Source organism: Callospermophilus lateralis, chromosome 7 (genome assembly GCF_048772815.1).
Source record: "Callospermophilus lateralis isolate mCalLat2 chromosome 7, mCalLat2.hap1, whole genome shotgun sequence".
In the NCBI taxonomy this organism is placed as follows: Eukaryota; Metazoa; Chordata; class Mammalia; order Rodentia; family Sciuridae; genus Callospermophilus; species Callospermophilus lateralis.
The window spans coordinates 64,256,762-64,264,721 of record NC_135311.1 but is presented as its reverse complement, the minus strand read 5'-3'; the positions used below and the strand labels follow the sequence as shown (position 1 = coordinate 64,264,721).

General features: G+C 38.7%; 1 pseudogene; it reads left to right on the top strand.

Moving 5' to 3' along the window:
• Window positions 1-5,427: 5,427 nt before the first annotated feature.
• On the top strand, window positions 5,428-7,520 carry LOC143403786 (endoplasmic reticulum chaperone BiP pseudogene; annotated as a pseudogene).
• The last annotated feature ends 440 nt before the right edge of the window (window positions 7,521-7,960 follow it).

The following is a 7,960-nucleotide window of genomic DNA, read 5'->3' as shown; positions in this document are numbered from 1 at the left end:
TAATACCCATAAATCAAATGCATTTCTATTCATCAGTGGTGAATCCTCTGAAAGACAAATAGCAAAGCTAACCCATTCACTAGATATATATATATATATATATATATATATATATATATATATATATATATATATCACAGCTACTTTACCCATAGATGAATCTAGTATCATCCTGATAGCTAAACCAGGCAGAGACAGATTTCTTTGGATAGTCATAGAAATATCAAGCTGAGAGTGCTTGAAGTAAAACCAGAACATTGATAGTGGCAATAGAACAGAGAGGTGTTCAGGAGAGAGAACCATCCAGGCTAGGAAACTAGCTGTGGGCAGCTGGGAGTGTGGCTAGTGATAGAACACTTGCCTAGCACATGTGAGACACTGGGTTTGATACTCAGCACTGCATAAAAATAAATAAATTAAATAAAGGTATTGTGTCCATCTCTAGGTAAAAATTATTTTTTTAAAAAAGAAAAATAACTGGGCAGTGAGAGAGAAATTGACAGTGCTGTTTCAGTTTCCAGTTCTTATACTGGAACGGGGAGTATATCCCACATACAATGATGGAGCAATTTTTTGAGGTGTTTTTCTTCCTTCTGCTACTGAGTTCAGTAGTTCCTTCTACTTACATGCATTTTATCCTAATATAGTACTCTGAAACTCAGTTTGGTGTGTGGTAAGTACCATAATGAAACAAAGGATTCTTTCCCTGGACCCACCAAACTTGACCCTTGACAAACGTTTTGTAGTCTTCTATAGCCCGAGTTTTCTCCAACCTTCTCAAGTCATAGTAAACTAACATTAAAGACATCTATTAGGCAAATCTCATACACTTTATGTGTTCTTCTTTTCAGGGTTGCAGACCATTCTGAAGAAAACCTGATGAACTCAAAAAACTTGGGGGTGGTATTTGGACCCTGTGTCATGAGGCCCAGGCCTACAACCACTCCTGGTACCATCTCCTCCTCTCTTGTTGCATATGCCAATCAGGCCCTGTTGGTCGAATTCCTCATTACCAATGCAGAGATGATCTTTGATGGGTCCCTAGACCCACAAAATGTTTCATCTAGTACTGACGTTGTTGCACCTCGGGTGGATAAAAGCCCTCCTTGCAAACCCGTAATATCAACAGAACATTCCACAAAGTCACAATATTTTTCTATGAAGCAAGTGAGTTTTGACCATTACAGAATTGCATTAAATTTGTGATGTTTATGTTAACAAGTTAATAGTCTTTGAACTGTTTGTTTTGAGATGTGTTTTGCTTTTAGTTTAAAACTTTTCTTGTTTCAATAGGATATTCACACTGCAGATATTGAAATTAAAAATTATGAATTGGCTACATCATTTGAGGAATCAGAACGCAAGCAAAATGCATTGGAAAAATGGGATGCATGTCTCATTGGTGAGTGGTCATGTAACATATATCCTTGCATATTTCAAACCTTGCCAAGAAGTCGTGATTAAAAACCAAGGTGAGGGCTGGGCTTGTAGCTCAGTGGTAAAACGCTTGCCTCAGCATGTGTGCGGCCATGAGTTGGATCCTCAGTACCATATAAAACAAATAAATAAAGACAAAAATATTGTGTCCATCTACAATACTCATCCTTTAAAAAAAAACAAGGGGTATTAAGTTGAGGTAAGTTCAAACTTCAAGGTTTTATTAGTTAACTTTTCTAGCCATTGAGAAAGTTTAGTGAATGTCATTTAAATGAATATCATGCTTTGTTTCTCTCTTGTAAAAAGATATCTTGAAATTCATAAATTATTTTTGTTCTCTTTCTGAGATTTGTTTTCACCTTCACTTCTTTGTCATCAATTAAAGTCAAAACAGAAAAAAGCTGGACTCCTGAAAATCAAAAAAAAAAAAAATAGACTCCTAAAGTTTTTTGATGTCCCTTTACCTGTGGCCTAACTTTAGCACATTAAGCACACATGTCTTCCATTTTCTTGGCTCCAGTCTTTTTGTTCACTGTTTTTAATCATTTTATTTCAGTGTATCATTTCTGGTAAGGGGGTTGAAAACCTTCCATTCCTTACTGCTCTAGTAGAGCTTAATCTGAATTTTTCAATATATAGTCATAAATGTTAAATTTGATATATAAAATTAATGAAATATCAATAAGTGTAGCCTGAGAAAGTCTGAAAACAAAGAGTCCATTTCCTCTCTGCAAAGAAAAACACTGGACTCACTGATTCCATTTATCTGATTTGATCTTATCAGCACTTCTGTGCTATGAACCTTGACCTCATTTAAGCCATAGTTAACAGTCTCAGGAAGGTAAATAATGCCAAGGGTCATGTCCTTAAATTATTGTTGATTCAGGATTTGAACCTCATCCTGTCTCATTCCTAAATGTAACCTTGTTTTGCTGTCCAATGAAATTGGATTCGCAGGTAGGTATAGTAATAACAATAAATAATTTTAAAATATTTGAAATTTTCATTACATACCAGGTAATTCTGAACCTTTTATTTAGAAGATCATTAATAACACATGCCAACATATCTCCACATAGGAGTTTGTCTTGACAGAAGAAGGCAGGTAGGGCTAGTGCATTAGGCTTGCCCAGGGCAGAACTGGAGCAGGAGCTGAGACAGCACCCAGGCAGCTAGAAGTGGTGCTAGAAGTTCTGCAGGACTGTAAATATGTTTTGGTGGTTGCCATCCAACCACAATGGCTCAGCTCCCTTCTATCAATGTGGAGAAGGGCCCAGGACAGCAAATCACATGAGCACTGCCTGAGAACCAGGGAAGAGAGGCCAGCAGCCTCAGGTGAGGAAGGAGGTCAGATGAGATGATGACCTGCGATCATCATCAAGTGATGCTGCTGTGCACCTGTCTTCAAACCACTGCCCAAGGATGTGGGAGAAGGACCAGGTGGCAGGGATGAGGACTGTGGGCTATGAACAGGGCTGTTGGAAAGCCATCAGACCAGTGGCAAGGCACACAATTGTCTGATGTTTCTCAGCAGGGAGAAGAGGATCATGGCCAGAGGGCTGCACCTTTCTAGTAACAGGAGCTTCTAAGGCACATGCAGCAAAGACAGAGTGGGAGATGCTAGGGTTGTAGGTGAGAAAACAGGGACCTTGGGACCAGACTAGAGGAGAAAGAGAAGAAGGTAAGTCTGGAGTCTACAGAACCAGTAGCACAATGGCAATTCTGACAGCTCTTCAACCTTCCTTTGTGCAGAGGATGTTGCCATGTATTAGTGGATCAGCTGGGAGAGCATCCAAGTCCTCTCTGGTGTGTTGCCCTCAGTATGGACAGAATGTAGCTGGAGAGCAGATTAAGTGACAGGCAAAGTCCTTGGGATTCAGGACATGGAGTTTGTTGGTGTACAGAATAGTGTTACTGTTCTAGAGTTACCATTGTCTGCCTGTTGAAATCAGGAAAGTCTTAACACAGAAAATATTCATTCATGGGTAGTATATTAAAACAAGTAACTACAGGAAGTGTTTTTTTTTTATTTTATGTGCTTTGTGACTATTTATACTATTAAGATAAATTTTAAAAAGTAATGCTTTAATTAAAAATGTGCCTTTAATATTGTATGGATTTTTAATTCCTCTGCATAGATGACTGAGAAAATAGTGTTGGAAAAATATGTAAGTCTCTGTTGTTTGAGAGAATGCCCATTCATAATAACCACACTTCCTTATTAACCAAGCTTCATGAAGTTAAAAAAAAATCTCTTCTTTTTCAGATCACAAAGAACTTGAATCATCATCACAAAAGATGGACAATATGTGTAAAACCACGAAACCACTTAGTCTGAAATCTGATGTGACAACAAATGATATTCAGAGGCCTATGCCAAGCACCAAGATCAGATGTTGCTGTTTGCCTGTAGATAGGTTCCATCTTGCAAGCTCTCCTAATGAGAAAAACAGGAGAAATGTGGGAAATGTCAATTCAGACAAGTTTTGCCAGAATCTTACCTTTGAAGGACTTAATATAAAAGATACCTCTACTACTGTTGGCTCCCAAATTAATGGTTTTGATCAGCAGATTTCAGAAAAAACTCAGGAACAAAAATGTGAACTAAAGAACTTAACTGGCATGAGTGCAGTGATTGTGCCAAGTGTACTCCAGGAAAAAGTGACAGTGAGCATCAATGATAGTGGTGACCATTCCAATGGTGCCACACAGCCCAACACGCCAGCCAGTTCAGCAAGAGAGGCACCAGTGAGACTGTCTTCTCATTCTCACCGTCTTGCTCCTGCAAGAGCACCCAGAATAGTGCAGCCCCATCTCGGGACAACATTTTACAAACCACCTATCCTGACCAGCAAAGTCAGGGGGACTGAGGAGAGACCAGCTTCACCTTTAGCAACAGTGCCTCCTAGCACAGCTCTTACTCCCCTGAGTCATGTGGAGAAATCTGTTCCAGAGGCAGACAGCACATCAGCTTATGCTTTGAAACCAGCTGCTGAGCCTAAAGAGAACTGTGAGGAGGTTGGCCTGCCTGACATGAATCCAATGTGCCAGGGACTCAGGCTAAAACAAATGGAAGAGGTACAAGACCTTGAATTTGAAATGCCACAGTTTGTGTAGGTGGTCAAAATTCAGTTTTTTTTTTCTTGTTTTGTTTTTATGTATTGTGTTTATTTTATGAAAGAATGTTGTAACAGAACCACTTTTGTATAGGATTTTCAAAGTGTATATTTTGCCTCTTGGCCTTGTATTGTGTTTGCTAGTCATATAGAATGATAGAGTTTTAGTCATATAGAATGATAGTGCCTCACTGGTATTGTCTTTAAATTCTGTGTTTTTGAAGTTTTGCATAAAATAAGTACTATAATTTAAAACTTAAAATAATATTCTCTATAAAATGATTCATGTAAATGCATCTTTAATGTATAATATTGTTCTCAACAAATAGGGGCAGTAGGGAAAAATGAGCTTTATTTTGGAGCAAACCTGGTGCTGACTCATAAAATGCTTCTGAATGCAAGTGCCTGAAAAATCTTGATTGGGTATGAATATATTTTTTCCCACATAATGTTCTAGTACATCTTTGACCACTTGTGTTGTTATAGCATGTGTGGAATCATTGGCAATTCACTTAACTTTTTAAATATTTACATAGTGGCCTAAAAGCTTGCGAATCTGTACTAGAATTCTACTTGTCAGTTTTTACATATAGTAATTAATACAATTGTAGAAAGAAAATGCACTTCAATACTAAAAAGTTTGAGACATTGGCAGAGACAACACAGACGAACAGAGTTGAGGCATCTTGAGTTTAAGAGACCTGTAACCTCACTGCTGTCAGCTGCAGCCTATTGCTGGATTGCTGGCGACTTCTGGCTGTCTGCTGATGAGAGCAAGTGGCCAACAGCTAGGGCAAGATAAAGCTCTCTCTGGTGGCCGCGGTTCTGCTGCTGCTCTGCGCAGCATGGCTGAGCAGGATGACAAGAAAAGGACATGGGTACCATGGTCGTCATCGACCTGGGGACCACTTACTCCTGCTTCAGGGCGTTCAAGAATGGCCAGTGGAGATCATCTCCAATGATCAGGGAAAGTGCATCAGGCCGTATTATGTGGCCTTCACCCCTGAAGAAGAACATCTGATCCTCGATACAGTCAAGAATCAGCTCATCTCCAAACCTGAGAACACGGTCTTCGAAACCCAGCGGCTCATTGGCAGCACAGGGAATGACCCTTCTGTGTAGCAAGACACCAAGTTCTTGCCTTTCAAAGTGTTTGAAGAGAAACATAAACATAAACCATACATTCAGGTTGACATTGGAGGTGGGCAAACTAAGACATTTGCTCCAGAAGAAATCTCTGCTATGATTCTCACTAAAATGAAAGAGACTGCTGAGGCTTATTTGGGAAAGAAGGTTACCTATGCAGTTGTTACTCTATCAGCCTTTTTTAATGATGCCACTGGCAAGCAACCAAAGATGCTGGAACTATTGATGGCATGAATGTTATGAGGATCATCAATGAGCCTAGAGCAGCTGCTATTGCTTATGGTCTGGATAAGAGGGAGGGAGAGAACATCATTTTGGTGTTTGATCTGGGTGGTGGAACCTTCTATGTGTCTCTTCTCCCCATTGACATTTTGATGTCTTCGAAGTCATGGCCACCAATAGAGATACTCATCCAGGTGGAGAAGACTTTGACCAGCATGTTATGGAACATTTAGTCAGGCTGTACAAAAAGAAGACTGGCAAAGATGTTAGGAAAGAAAACAGAGCTGTGCAGAAACTCCAGCATGAAGTAGAAAAGGCCAACTGGACCCTGTCTGCTCAACATTAAGCAAGAATTAAAATCAAGTCCTTCTATGAAGAAGACTTTTCTGAAACCCCGACTCAGGAAAAATTTGAAGAGAAAACATGGACCTGTTCTGGTCTACCATGAAGCCTGTTCAGAAAGTACTGGAGGATTCTGCCTTGATGAAGTCTGATATTGATGAGATTGTTCTTGTTGGTGGCTCTACTCAAATTGCAAAGATTCAACAACTTGTTAAAGAGTTCATCAATGGCAAAGATCCATCCTGTGGCATAAACCCAGATGAGGCTGTTGCATATGGTGACACTGTCCAGGCTGGTGTACTCTCTGATGATCAAGATACAGGTGACCTAGTACTGCTTGAAGTATGTCCCCTGACACTTGGTATTGAAACTGTGGGAGGTGTCATGAGCAAACTGATACCAAGGAACACTGTGGTACCCACCAAGAAGTCTCAGATCTTTTCCACAGCTTCTGATAATCAACCTACTGTTGCAATCAAGGTCTATGAAGGTAAAGGACCCCTGAAAAAAGACAACCACCTTCTGGGTACATTTGATCTCACTGGAATTCCTCCTGTGGGGTCCCCCAGATTGAAGTCACTTTTGAGATAGATGTGAATGTTATTTTTGGGGGTGACAGCTGAAGACAAAGGTAAAGAGAACAAAAATAAGATTACAATTACCAATGACCAAAATTGCCTGACACCTGAGGAAATTGAAAAGATGGTTAATGATGTTGAGAAGTTTGCTGAGGAAGACAAAAGATGCAAGGAGTGCCTTGATACTAGGAATGACTTGGAAAGCTACGCCTACTCTCTAAAGTATCAGATTGGAGATAAAGAAAAGTTGGGAGGCAAACTTTCCTCTGAAAATAAGGAGACCATGGAAAAAGCTGTAGAGGAAAAGATTGAATGGCTGGAAAGCCACCAAGAAGCTGACATTGAAGACTTCAAAACTAAAAAGGATCTAGAAGAAATTGTTCAGCCAATTATCAGCAAATTCTATGGAAGTGTAGGCCCTCCCCCAACTGGTGAAGAGGCTACAGCAGAAAGAGACGAGTTGAAGACACTGATCTGCTAGTGCTGTAATATTGTAAATACTGGTCTCAGAACTTTCCTTAGGAGAAAACCAAGAGAACTTAAGTCTCAAATGTAATTGGAATCTTCACCTCAGAGTGGAGTTGAAAATGCTATAGCCCAAGTGGCTGTTTACTGCTTTCCATTAGCAGTTGCTCACATGTTTTGGGGAAGAGAGAGAGGAGGAATTGGCTATCTTAAAAAACTGGATATAAAAATGTGGGTCAGGATGTGTGTTCACCTCAGAAATATTCTATTTAACGATTGGGTCATGCACATCTGGTGTAGGAACTTTTTTCTACCATAAGTGACACCAATAAATGTTATTTAAAAAAAAAAATACTAAAAGTTTGGAACTGTCATAAAATAAAAATTTGTACAGATAAAGCTAAGAGATAAATCACTATCAGAAGCATTAAAACCATCTAAAGCCAAATAACTAAACTATATAATTTAAATTATAATATATTTATATATTATATATTATGTATTATTTATTATATACTACATATAATAGATTTATATATATCTATATGATATAAGTTGTTTATATATAATTATAATATAATCCATGTTTTATATATCATATTAATATTAATTATACTAATATAATAATTGTATTATTATCTTATTAAAAATAGA